General features: G+C 45.6%; 3 non-coding genes across 3 annotated transcripts; 2 read left to right on the top strand and 1 right to left on the bottom strand.

The window, feature by feature from the left end:
* Window positions 1-3,871: 3,871 nt before the first annotated feature.
* Window positions 3,872-3,953, bottom strand: trnas-aga (transfer RNA serine (anticodon AGA)). Its single transcript has one exon. It is a non-coding gene; the product is annotated as a tRNA-Ser (tRNA).
* A 2,613-nt stretch (window positions 3,954-6,566) lies between these two features.
* trnaa-cgc (transfer RNA alanine (anticodon CGC)) lies at window positions 6,567-6,638 on the top strand. The gene has a single exon. It is a non-coding gene; the product is annotated as a tRNA-Ala (tRNA).
* Window positions 6,639-13,584: 6,946 nt separating this feature from the next.
* Window positions 13,585-13,690, top strand: LOC147241825 (U6 spliceosomal RNA). Its single transcript, XR_015111098.1, has one exon. It is a non-coding gene; the product is annotated as a U6 spliceosomal RNA (small nuclear RNA).
* Window positions 13,691-14,379: the final 689 nt, after the last annotated feature.

Below are 14,379 nucleotides of genomic sequence, written 5' to 3'. Positions count from 1 at the left end.
TATCATCTGCTCCAATAAACGTGTAGGTCCTAAACCCATTTTAACGTGCTAGAAAAAAGAAAACAACCTGCCACACCCCAATTCAACAAGAAAGGCAAGGGTCAAACATTTTAGTGCAACATGAACATTTAGAAATCCATCATTCTCTCAATTAGACAAGACAAAAAGAAATGCTACACAATCTGCACCCAGTTTTTATCCCAAATAATGGGGAAGAGCGTGTTTACATTTGGAATGCTAGATTTCATTTGGCACTGACAACGCCTCTTACACTGGATTTTTTCTGGACTTTGAATGTGCAAACTGGTTTACAATATCTTCGGAATCAAGGCCACCAACAAGTTCATGTTCGACGGCAAAGAGAGAGAGAGAGGAGAGAGCCGTGTCTGTGGGATAAGTGGAGCTCAACTTCGCGGCTCTTTGACGCACATCACAATCCTCACAGTCCCTCCAAAATAAAAGGAGGTCACAAGTGCGTAGGCCTCAATGCGCTTGGACAGGCACAAACAAAGTCTGTCAATAATGACATTTATATGTTTCAACCTTAAATTTCGACTGCTATCAGTGAAAGCTACTTCGCTGTCATCGGCAGACTCTCAACTCAAACTCCTTTCTTTTTCTCACATGTCGAGTGTCAAACTGGTAGCGTTGTGTAGCACTGGCAGCGTGCGCTGATTCTTCAAGCTCTGCAAACTGTTCTCGCTGAGTGCCGACGTATGAATGCAGTGACTGCAAAAGGCTAAGAGCAGGAGCCTCGAAATGGCAGTCCTCTCGCTCCCAAAGATTTGATAACAGCAACCACACGTCTAAGGACTTCTTTCCAATCCTGCTGTTCTGCCTCACACTGTTTAGGCCATAGAGAAAGCATGTTTTGTCTATGTTCTGCACCTTTTTCGTGATCACTGATCCTTTCTGGATGTTTCCAATTGCAGAATCCGCTGATAAATGTATGATTTTGGGGTGACAGGAGTTTGCAGGCATAGAAATAAACTGAACCAGTTGATGGCGAGCAAAGGAACCATTCCCTTGGCACAAAACGGCAGTGATGCAAATCATTGGTGAGTGAGTGTGTCCTACTCCTAAGTCCAGACTCTCTTATGATACTCCACAGCACCTGAACAGGGACTTGAACCCTGGACCCTCAAATTAAAAGTCTGATGCTCAACCATCTGAGCTGCTCAGGCTCTTTCTGCAGCATTTAGACAGTAAAAGAAACACCCGTGAAGGTCAAACTGAAGAATTCTTTTCTTGTTCAAACCTCGTACTTTCAAGTCCACCATGCTTTTGATTGTCTCTGATTCTCTCTTGCAAAATCAACACGAGGGACAAAAACGTTGAGCTTGTAGCACAATTTTACAATGAAAAAAAAAAACATCACATAGAACAAGGTGTTTGTTTCATTTCTGGAGGCAACATCTACAGTTGTTTCAACATTCAAAGCGCAGCTAATGCTCTCCTTCTGCCTGACCCCAGGAGATTCAAATCCTCTTGTACTTCAGGTTGCTCCTTTAAAACAGTCTTTGGATCCCTCAGCTGCTTGATTAGCAGCTCTTGTAAATGGCTGATTTTGCACATTTGGAGTGAATATTAGTGCGATCAGTGGAATCCTCTTAAAGTGCAACTGTGGCACCCTACGGTTCAAATTATGTCCAAAAGTATTTCCTGATTAGTTCTTGTAATTCACTCGGTCCCCCCACCATTATTTTTTCTCATTAAACGCTTTGTGTCACTTGTAAAAGACTCACCTGCTTCACCTGAAGTATAGTAATTGTAGGGCAATACCCATTTGCGTCAGAAGGGGTCAGTATTGGCTTGGTAATGAGGGTGACTGGCGCTGTAATCCTATGGTAGCAGGAAGCAAACTCAGTCGCAAAGCGTAGATGGTCAAGATGGCGGCACAGAAAGCCGAGACTCAAACAAGACTGCTTCTATGTTCTGTTCCCAGTGTTTGCTGTGCACCTGGATGAAAGTTGTCATCGTTGTCTAAGTGTAACACGACCACCAACATGTTGCACCGGTAACTTTTCATTCCTTCCTGGTTATAACTTTCCGGACCCGATTGAGGTCCAGCGTCATAGTGAAAGTCAGATGTGTGCACGTCAAGTAAGAGGGAAGACCTACGAGCTCAAATATTCAAATGTATTTGTTTCATCATGTGGAGGTTGTGTTTCTCTCCATGTTTCCAGTCCTTCAGTGTGAACTCAACTCCTGGTGAATCATGGATCTTTGACTTTGTGTTGAGTCTCTCTGTTTGAGATTGACATTGAGCAAGGGTGGGCAACCAGCAGGGGTGGGCTCAGGTGCAGGTGAAGGAGCCTGAGGAGGTGAAGGAAGAGGGCTGCTTGAAGGCTCCAGGCACACTCACACCAGTAGTGGACAGTGTGAAGAAGTGTGTGAATGTAAAATGGAATGTCTTTGACTGTGCTGGTTTGAGTCCTCTAGAGATTTTCATTTTGTTCTGTTTATGTTTATATTTTCTCGGTCCAATGTGGCTCAAGTTACTGTCGGAGTAAAACATTCAGTAACATCCAGGCCCAAAGACAAGAGAAGGCAAAGCTCCAGGAGTCTTTGATCTCTAGGTTCTGAGCATTGATCTCCTGCTTCAGTCTTTGATCTCTGCCTGATCTTAAACTAATCAAAGGATCACATCAGCATATTGGTCCAGTCTACAGATGGTGATTTTACCAAGTGCACCACAGCAGTCCTTGTTGCTGTCTGCTGTTGTGTCACAGCAAAGTAAGGAAACAGCCCGACGGTCCTCAGGAGGAAATTCAACAACCCACAAAGATGGAGGTGAATCGAGACCTGCTCATGTTGGCCATCCTTGATGAACTTAGGCGGTACTCTGGTGCAGGGGATGAGGTCATGGAGATGATCTGGGAGCAGCCCTGATGTCAAATGGACAAAATGTGTCGACGCAAAATAAGATTGGAAACCTATTTGAAGCCTTATTTTGTGTATGATGGCCATTTTTTTAAATCACAAATGATTTGTTTTGACTGAACATCCTGGATCCTGTGGTGCCTGATGAGGAGACAACTCGAGTACAAAGTTGAAGAAGAGGCTTTTTGGAGGGGAGGTGACTTTTTTGTTTGTTTGTTGTTGTGTTGTAAATCAAAATAACTGCAACTAAATGATAGAATTTTCTCAAAATGTCCTGACTGAGATGGTTTCCAAACCAAATCAGCTGTCACGAGTGTCTCGACCCGGCTCACAAGCCATGACGAAGGATGGCGATGCGCAGTCGTGGATCAAAAATAGGATAACAAGATATTTAATAAAGAAAATTGCAACATAGCTATCTTAAAGGTATGAGGTGTGTAAATCAGTATCATCAGTGTGTCTGTAGATGGATTAGTGGAAAATAGTGAGTGTAGAGTGTTGGATGGAGCAACCTAAGTCAATAATCAGGCCCAAGCCAACCTAACAGAAAAATGGTGCCGTCAGGATCAAGAGGAAAAAGCACACGAAGGGCTGAGGGGACGGTTCTAAATACTCCACTGGGAGACTGGCCAGGTGCTCCCAGTTAGAGGACTCCGCCCACCAACAGGATACCTGTAAGACAAAACACACACACACAGCAGGCCCTGCTATACAGGAGGCTGTCACACAAGGGAAAGTCTGCATGTAAACACACAAACAGGTTTGCACAGCTATCCCAGTTAGGACATTGCATTAATTTCCATTTTATGTACAGCTTCACCTGAATCCTAATCCTCACCAAATGATGTCTAATCCTAATCTGAACCTAAACTCAACTCAGACCACTACTCCCTCATCGTCAGCTGCTGCAGCCCTTGAAAGTAACCCTTCGACACAGGGACCTAAAGTGAGAGCGGGTGATGTCTCCTCCAGAACACCAACAGTTTCACGTTGTTGGCAGGATTCGAACCTGCGCGGGGAGACCCCAATGGATTTCTAGTCCATCGCCTTAACCACTCGGCCACAACAACCACACTCCAGTGTACATTAGTAGAGGATTCATAGTCCACAGTTTATCTTCATTCAAGCGTCGTAGATTTTTATTTTATCTTCTCACAAACACAAACTATTTGTGTGTGCGCGCGTGTGTGTGTGTCAGTGGTTTTGACTGAGTAGTGAAGAGGACGATTTCTCCATTTTTGTCGTCACTCTGCAACGAATTTTTAGTTTAACTCATAAAAATGAACAATCTTTCACCTGTTCCATTCTTTTGCGTGTCAACAACTTTGGTCCTGAAACCTCCTGACAAACACACCACACGTCACACACTCTGTAGTTTTAATCTGTTGATGACGTGAAACGTGCGGCCCCAGTGACCCTGCATGACATTTTTGTCCATTTTAAACTTTGATTCATTTCCCAGAACCTCTCAAAACCCCAGAAAACAATAAAGGTTTCTGTGCATTAAAGACATAAATAATAACATCGTCACGTGTCAAGGTTTTCTTCCCTCAGATCGTTTCTAACAAGACGAGGGGATTCCTGAAATGTTTCAGTTGTTGAACTCTCAGCAGCCTGAAGGCGAAGCTGCATCACCTGGTATGCGACGTTAGAAAGGGAATTAGCTCAGACAGCAGAGTGCTGGTTTAGCGTGTGAGCGGTGGAGGGACTGATGCCCTTGTTCTCCGGAAGACTTTAGCTCCTTCTGTTGTTGATCAGAGGAGCTGCTGTGTGACGAGAGCTGATGTTTGTCCCCCGGTGTGATGAAGTGTCCGCCTGTTAGTGGATATGTCAAGGAACACAGGCTCAGTTCAAAGCTCCAGGGAGACCGGGGACTTTGAACCACACACCCACAGTGAAGGAGTTCGTCATCAAGGTCGATGGCAGCTTATTGAGTTCTACCTCTGATAACATACAATGAAATAAATGAATTGATAAATAATGTGTTTGTAAATTAATTAAACATAGATTGCATTTCCCAGCTATCTTTTGGTGCCCTCAGAATGGAGGGAACTTTTCTAAGAACTGTAGGAGGAACTGCTCTCATTCTGTGTTTGTTCTGCTCGATGTCGGAAGGAACGAAGGACCGGAGCTCTACGTTTTTCAGTTCCTACATCAGATAGATAGATTGATAGATAGATGATAGATAGATAGATAGATAGATAGATAGATAGATGATAGATAGATAGACAGATAGATAAATAGATAGATAGATAGATAGATAGATAGATAGATAGATAGATAGATAGATAGATAGATAGATAGATAGATAGATAGATAGATAGATAGATAGATAGATGATAGATAGATAGATAGATAGATAGATAGATAGATAGATAGATAGATAGATGATAGATAGATAGATTGATAGATAGATGGATAGATAGATAGATAGATAGATAGATAGATAGATAGATAGATAGATAGATAGATAGATAGGTGGATGGATGGATAGATGGATGGATGGATAGATAGATAGATAGATAGATAGATACTTTAATGAACCCACAACAGGGAAATTTGTGTGTTACCACAGCTCAATTACAAGAAAGAAAGACAGAAAGTTAAAGATGAATATATCCAAAGAGAGGAGAAGAACATTCTATACAGAGTTGCATACGTACAAAACAAATATCCAGTCTGCAATTATGGGTGGAGGAATACAGAGCTTTTCCTTGCAGGAGTCAGTGACTTAGTAGTGTCTAACAAAGCCAGGGCTCAAACCCAGAACCTCCTTGCTGTGAGGCAACAGTGCAAACCGCTGCACCACCGTGCCGCCACCTGCCAATGACAACAGTAAATTATGTCCATATCAGATTCTTATTTTGCTATGATTGTTAATCTCCATCTCATTTGTACTGTCGTGTTTTTTATTTTGTTGTCTTGGTTCACCTTTTGGTTGTCAAAGTTCATTTTGAACATTTGTGGAAAGATCACCTGCCTTTACTTGAACAAAGACTTCCTTTTGTAACAAATTAAAAAGCTCAAGCTCAACTTCAGTCAGGACAACCATTCTTTTGCATTCTTAGGCCTCTATTTTATGTCCATGACCATCCTGTCTCTTACCGGTCCTCAACCCAACTGCCTCTGCCACAAGTGAGCTGTCTTCTGTCTCAGGGGACACAGTCGGGTGGACCGGGGCGGATGAGGGCCCTGCTGCTTCCTTGCAATATTTTTTAATATTCCAGTTCTCAGTTTGCAACTGTACAGTGATGATGGGTCAGTTTAGAGCTGTCAATCAATGTTAATAATTGATATTCGCATCTGTAGATTATTTTAGGAACACAAATACTTTTACGTCAATCTAAGGATGATCAGACGTTCAATATCGTGATTATTTCTTGGTCCAAGTCTCCTGCGAGTCAGAGAGGATCTGGGCTGGATTGTAAAGCTTCTGAGAGGGAAACATTCACTCTGGACTGGACTGAGAACGGAGCAGCGCTCAGCTTCCTGGAGCCTGACTTGCCTCCGTGGTCTAAGGTTGTGAGGGCTGACATCACAGTGAGACGACTGAGATCACAGAGCCCTTGAGATGACAGGCTGAGTTCCTTTTTTTCCCCTAAAATTAAGAATAATACTTAAAGAAAAAGAAGTTTTTTCTGTATTTGTGTTTGATGGATCAGTTAAGTTTCACTTCTAACAGCGGGGATGTAGCTCAGTGGTAGAGCGCATGCTTCGCATGTATGAGGCCCCGGGTTCAATCCCCGGCATCTCCAGTTCCTTTGCAGCCTCCATCTTATCAGCTAAATTGATCCATCAATGTGACAAAAGTGGAATAACAAACTATCTGAAGAGAAACCAGTCTGTTGTCTATCACAGTATTTGTAGCTGAGTCAGTGTGACTGTAAGCCTTCATCGTCAGCATGAAGGAGCTGTTTTTATCTTTGCTGGGGAAATCCCACACACAGCTGCTGTCAGTTCCCAAATGTGTGAGTCCTCACTCCTCCGTCCTCCTGCTGCCCTCAGAATACAGACACAATTCAACCTGGCAGGTTTGGTGCATAGAAGTGCTCCTGAAAAGATTTGTGTCAGCCCACAGCCGGCTGTTCTTACCTGGAACCTCAAGATGAAAATGCTTCCACAGATTGGACATGAATCTGATGTTGACTTTTGGACAAATCACCTGTTCATCTCAGCTGTGTGTGTGTGTGTGTGTGTGTGTGTGTGTGTGTGTGTGTGTGTGTGTGTGTGTGTGTTGGCCTCTGTGTGTGTGACTGGTCGGCTGCCCAGGATTGTCCTTTCTCCTCTGTAGAAATATTGTTGTCTTTTTTCCCCCCTGAGCACAGACAATGACACACGGTTCTTTGTTCATTCCTTGGTCTCTCCGCGACTGCTACATCCCTACTGGATACTGTTTTCATCTGAGTGTCCGGCTCATCCCTCCAGGGTTGTGGGGGGTGGAGCCTATCCCAGCTGACACTGGGCGAGAGGCGGGGTTCACCCTGGACAGGTCCCCAGTCTGTCACAGGGCCATCAGGAAGAATTAGGGGCTCAGTATCTTGCTCAGGGACACTTCAACATGTTCACGGGAGGAAGTGAGGACTGAACCTGCGACCATTCAGTTGCTAGACAGCCACTCGACCTCAGCGCCATGACGCCATCTAACCTGAAACACGATGATGTTATTATTTATGTCCTTAATACACCAAACGTGTGACATGGGGTGTGTTTGTCAGGACTTTTCAAGACCAAAGTTGTTGACACACAAGACAAATAAACATGTCAAAGCTTCATTTTTATGAGGGAAACAAAATGAAAAGAAGAGTGACGACAAAAATGGAGTCAAAAAGTCCTCTTCTTCTCTTCTCATTCAAAACCAATGACACACACACACACACACACACACACACACAGAGTTTGTGTTTGTGAGAAGATAAAAAAAAGTTGGTCTGTGCTGACATGAAGACTTTTGAATTTCAACCTTCTGGGTGTGTGTGAATGTGGATGTTGTGGCCATACCCTCCACTGAACCTGCGCCGAGGCGTTGTCAGCGGTACAGGGCTGCTGCAGCGACGGAGGCGGGTTACCTGTACGACAGTAGGAACAAAATCCAGCCGGATGGAGACTTTTACAAACTGACTTGTTTTGAAAGATTTTCAATTTTTAAGTCGGACACATCATCGCAGTTTTGAAGTTTTTCCCTGGTAAAAAAAACAAAAACAAATCAAAAACATTATTTGGCTTTGGATGTCTACATTGTTTGGAAATTGTAAGTCAAACAAGCAGGAGGTACATAGGTTGGTGACAGAGGGCAGGTGTCACTCCACCTGGACCCCCCCCCCCCCCCCCCCCCCCCCCCATACCACTGGCGAGCCTTCTGGGAATTGAGGAGGACGGCCCAAGACCCCTGCCTCATCCTCCTCTGGTGCACAGGTATTTCAGTGTCAGTGTGCATGCATGTAAACAACTGAAATAAACCCCTACCATTTATTTATGTACCAAACTGCTGATCAGCGTGAGCTTCCCGCTGCTGCCCAAGGGCTGGAGGCAGACGGTGCTGGAGAACCAGGACTGGCTAGTCCTCACACAGGGCCCAAGAGGGAAGCCAGTCCTCACCCCAGACTCAAGTGGCTTTGCCCCGTGGAGGCCACACTGGCTGCTCTGCTCTTGAAAACTCTTTGTCTTTCTGCAGCAACGTTGGCTGACTGGGATCAGCTTGTGTGTCACCGCTTCATGAGGGGTGTCAGCAGCTGTGCGCCACCTTCATGGCCTGCTTGGCTTTTGGCTTTTCTTTTTCGGAGTGGGATGGGAGTGACATGGCCGCCTGGTGGAGGCCAAGCAGTCTCGTCAAGAAAGGGACGCTGGGGAGACACGACACTCGGGGAGCTGGCCCGCCACTGCTGCTGTTGGACCAGGGGAGCCCGGGAGATGGAGCTGCTGGACTCCTTCCGGGTACAGACAGAAACCACGGGCAACCTCATTGACTGCTGTTGGATGGAGGAGACGTGGAGGACTCATCATCCCCTGGCCTGCATCCAGGATCCAGAGGGAGCGAGCCTTTACACCAGTGGGGGGTGTCAGACTCTTCATCTTCCACCGCGCCAAATGTTCCACCTCCACCAGTGCCATCTCATCCCAGGTGAGACAAGTCATTCACTGTGTTCCGCTTGTGCGCTCTTTGTCTCTGTCCACCTAACTTCTTGCTTCCTCCTCCACTTCCAGGCTTACCTGCTGGAGAGACTGGTGAGGTGGAACGAAACTGGGCCAGGGCCTCAGTGCAGCCAGCAGGAGACACTGCGCTGCTCCAGTGCCAAGATGGAGCACGGCTTCAACCAGCTCACCCAGGAGTTCCCGGGTAGGGACGCAGGCTGAATTCCACCAAGCCTGGCGGCTACGCAGGTCTGTGTAAGAGGAAGAGGGGCCATTTTTCACACACATCTGCTTTTCAATTTGTCAATTTTGTCATTAGAGACCAAGATTATGTTACGACGGGACGTTACTGCTTGGGTATCCAGATGTCCTTTTGGAGTCTCCAAATAGGAGTTTTTGTGTGCCAAACGCTGTCTACAGTTCATTTTTGGACATTTTGACTTCAGATTTGGACGGAAGGAAGTCAGGACCTGTGTCTGTGGACGGGTGATGTCTGTTTGGCCCTAGAGGGTCATGGACCTAGTTTGTCATCGTCAACATTCAGACAGAGCAGTCGGGCTGAACTCAAACGACTTTATTTGAACACCTGAGAATGTCGCCTTTCCAAAGAGACCAAGAACACACCCGAGTCTTGAACTACGCGGCAGCTGTGCTGCTGTGAACGTTGGCAACAAAAACCAGGGAAAAATGCAGTGATCCTGAAGATCGGGGATGAAAGCCCGGTATCTGCTTTGAACAGGAGAATTCATATTTCAGGACTTCCTGCCCAGGTACGAAGGATGGAAGTGGATGAGTGTCCATTGCACCGGTCAAGTAGATAAAGAGAGAACCGAGTAAACGAATGAACAAGGAGAGTGACGTAGAGGAGTGATGTACATTTGCTGCTGTCACGTCATTGGCGGGTGAACGAAGTTGGGATTCTCAAGAACATGCGCTGATTCATTGCCCTTCCACTGTGACTTCTCTGGTCTCTCTCACCCCGCAGGATGATGAGGGAGGCGCTCTGTCAGCTTCACACCCCAGGCGAGAGGAAGAAGAGAGCAGGGCGACTTCGTTTAGACGAGTCAGCGTTCGCCGCAGTTGGGAAGTGGCTGCCGCCCATCTCCGCATTTCATCCAGGGAAAAACAGCCGTCAGAACATCGGGGAAGAGTGGAAGCAGGGCCCCTTTCCCGCCGTGGGACCTGGTGGCAGCGACGCTTGTTCATCTGATATTGTGGGCGATCCCGGTTGAATATCAGCACTGGTTTCTTCCCTCACAGTACATTCGTCTTCTCCTGGTTCTGATAGCGTCAAACTTAACGACCCGCATTTGGAAACTTAACTTGTCGTCAGCGGAACAAACGGGAAGAAGTGGAAGACGACGGATGGAATTCTTCATGTCGGCCTAGCTTGTGCCCATTTCAACCACGCTGTCGCACTCACGCTAGCTGCTACGCCGAGAGATTTAGCTTGTTGGAGCAATAATCTCCTAGGCCAAGCATTACACCGTGAATCATAATAACAACAACAACATCTTATGTGCAATGCACAGGCATTGTTGTAGTCTAATCGGGGAAAATCAAGAACAGTGCAGGCACTGTCAAGCTAAGTTGCTGGCACTGGAGCCCGAGTAGCCTCCTGACACTTGAGTCTCCGTCATGTGGTTTTCCTTGGACGACGGCAGGAGGGAACGTTGCCACAAGTGCCTGAGATGCACCACTGCCCTCCTCTAGGGTGGCCATTGCCTCGTCAGCGAAAAGGAGGACGCTTTGCGGCATCTAGCGAGGACAGGAGAATCGCATCATCCAAATCTGGAGTGTGACAATAGGATACAATTTCGAACACGATAACGACGGTATGACGATGCAGTGATTCTGAGACAGCGTGTTCATCTCGAGACAATGAATGTAGGACATATCAGGGTGTCTGTGAGACAGAAGAGGAACAAATATTCCTGAGAAAAAGTATTTGTTCACAGTATTTGTTCGATACATCTGTCTGGCAAAGTGCAGTGCGGCAAAGCAGCACACCGATGGCCTTTAATGTGCAAATGAAATATACGTAAACATAAATAAATTCCAAAAATGCACATTTCAGTTCTTAACAAATAAAAAAAACAACAACTGTTTTGCCTTTCAATCGCCGTCTTTCCTTGTGCGCTGACGTCCGCGTCAGAGCGACAAAGTGAGCAAAACGCACGCGAATCGTCTTTGCTACATTTGCTGACAGACGTGGGCTCTCTTGACCTTTCGGGCATTGAACGAGGTGCGTCCTCTGGGCTCGTCAACGTCCCGCTAACGAGAAGAGACGCCGCGGGCACAGCTAGCACGTGGGAAAAGGGGGCGGCTTGTTTACATTTTCAACCAACGAGAAGTCAGATGATTGAGTGACACCGTTTTTAGCCAATCATTTTTAACCACTCTCACACCATTGGACGATGTGCTGCGTTGCGTTCAAATGCAACGGCAAAAAAGAGGACAAATGAGAGTCCTGACGGACAAGGCATCTCAGTCCCGGACTGCCCTGCCTAAATCCGGGACGTATGGCCACCCTACGCCTCCACACACCTGTCCAGTCTCCTGCTGGCCCAGCTTCACCTGGCCCCGCTCTGTAGTGGAGAGAGAGTGTAAACGGTAACATTACGAAGCGCCTCCGACAGGCTGCCTTCGGTGTCTGATGGGATCTCCAGTGTACGCGCTCACCAACCTTTGTGAGAAGTGAAAATAGTTGTTGAAAATATCAATTGGACTTGATAAGAGTGACACAGTTCACCAATGCTTGTCAGAATTCGACCAGTAACAGATGTGGTTCTGTGCCAGAGAGGCAACGACAGGCACAAACTGTGCAGGGGGCCCTTGAGTAGGCCGACATGAATTCAGATGACTACCCGAGTGTCATTTAAGGTTGAAGGTTGAACATTTCTGTACAATGACATGTAGTCGGACACAGTCCGACACACAGCAGCATAAGTAGATCATTAAGAACGGAAAATCAGTAACAGGATAGAAAAAGAATACGGATAAAGGATAGAGGATAGCGCAGTGAGTCCAGTGGTGATGGAGGCTCGCGAATTGAACGTCCATCACAAGTAAAGTGCAGGATGAGAGGTGCAAGAACAGCGCGGTTCAGGCTGCCCTCAGAGCTTTCACAGTCCTGGGGAAGAAGCTGTGTCTCAGTTTTTCCGTCCGTGCCCTCATGACCCTGAGCCTGCCAGAGGGAAGGGGGGTCAAAAAGACCTTGTCCAGGGTGAGTCCAGTCAGACCTGATTTTTCCAGCTCTGTTTTCCAGCCGGGCGGAGTAGATCTGACCCAGGGGTGGGAGAGGGGTGTGCCGATGATTTTTTTGGGCAGCCTTGATGCTTCGCTGCAGGTCTGTCCTCTCCTCTGAGGTGCAGCTGGAGAACCACACAGTGCATCCATAGCTCAGGACACTCTCTACGGTGCACTGGTAGAAGTTTGTGGGGTGTTTCTGTGGTAGGCCGGTTTTCCTGAGGGTCCGCAGAAAGAAGAGTCTCCGCTGGGCCTTCTTCACCAGCTCCCCGGTGTTCACTCCCCACGTCACCAGGCTCAGGAACAGTTTCTTCCCTGCAGCTGTCAGACTGCTGAACTGGAGCCGTGCCCTGTAGTCTCCCACCCTCTTCCACCCACAGTATCCCTCAACTTGAACTTGTACATATACATTCTGTCTTTTCATATATATATATATATATATATATACACACACACACACACACACATATATATATACATATATATACACACATATATATATATACATATATATACACACACATATATATATATACATATATATACATATATATATATATATGGTATATATCTCCTCGATGGTCGATACCCTTAAATACTATTCTGTTCAGTAAATATCTGTCTGTTCTGTTGTGTAAATACCTATTCTGTTCTCCACACTCTTTATTATGCTATCTCGGGACCTGAGTTTCATTTTTGTACCACCAACATGGAAATGTGAGTGGTATGACAATAAGGATCCTTGAGTCCTTGCATCCTTGAATCCTTGCTGTTTGCTTTGATGATGGTAACACTGTTCACCATAAAGTAGTGATTTCAAAAAAATCCTCACGTTCCTCCTTTTATTTCACGTCTCGGATAGCTCATTTGACACTGTGAAGTTCCTGATAAAGGACACTGGCAGAATAGCGACAGCCATGTTGTCTTCCTCTGTCTCTTTCTGAATCAGCAGCGTGTGAACTGCGACCCATGCAGTTCAGTCGGGGGTGGTTGCTCCGCCTCGATGAGGGTGGAGATACAGCGAGGGGAAGTGGGAGGAGGGGCAGCGAGTCGTGGCTGGCTTTCGGGAAGAGCGGCTGCACCGATTACCCATCATTCCTTGCAGCTGCCTGATTACGTTTGCAAAACAACGTTTGAAAGTATTTTCAAGCATTAAAGATCAATTATAATAACCGAACACCTCAAATTTATATGTATCGCTGATGTCTACATATTCATCTCAGTAGATTATGTGGTTTGTTGAGGTTGAGTGTGCATCACCCTGACTCAGATGGCCTGTGCAGGCGCGCCCTTTATGTATGGCCGCGGCGACAGAGAAGAACCGTGTTGCTTCTGTAACACATATACTAAAATTGGAACGATACAGAGAAGATTAGCATGGCCCCTGCGCAAGGATGACACGCAAATTCGTGAAGCGTTCCTCATTTTCTATTTTGCCTGAGGCGCCATCTTGTGGTAAAATAAAAGCAGGAGACTTCTACTACAGTAGACTTCTCTGATTTGTAAAGCTCATTTTGTTTGCATTTAATACCACTTTGTTGTGTTTTACGATTTATAAAATAATACATCTTACAAACAACATATCTTTCCTACATCAAAGCCTCATCTCATTCAGTCCAGAGTTGTTTGCTTTGCTTGACGCGCCATCTTGTGGATAAATAAAAGCACAACAATCCTGAAAAAAGAATTCTACAATTCTACAATTCTACAATTCTACAATTTCATTTAGCAGACGCTTTTGTCCAAAGCGACGTACAACACAAGCAAGAATTTAGACTTAATTAAGGAAAAGTCCATAGGAAGCGCAAAAGTGCTTCAGTTGTGATTTGGTCACAAGAACAAATCAATACAAAAAAAACAACAAAACAAAACGCAAATTCATTCATTATGATTTGAATCACAATGCATCAAAGCTAAATGACTAAACAGCTCTTACAAATTTTTAACAGCATCCTGAATATAATAATATACACAATACCTTCAAGGATTCAAGGATTCAAGGATTCAAGGATCTATATTGTCATACCGCTTACATTTCCATGTTGGTGGTACGAAAATTGAACTCAGGTCCCGGGATAGCAAGAGATAGCATAATAAAGAGACTGGAGGACAGAAATA

Source organism: Aulostomus chinensis, chromosome 21 (assembly GCF_037954235.1).
Source record: "Aulostomus chinensis isolate RoL2024-O1b breed Wild chromosome 21, RoL_Achi_v1.0, whole genome shotgun sequence".
In the NCBI taxonomy this organism is placed as follows: Eukaryota; Metazoa; Chordata; class Actinopteri; order Syngnathiformes; family Aulostomidae; genus Aulostomus; species Aulostomus chinensis.
Note: the sequence above shows the minus strand (reverse complement) of the source record. Positions and strands in the feature narration are given on the sequence as shown.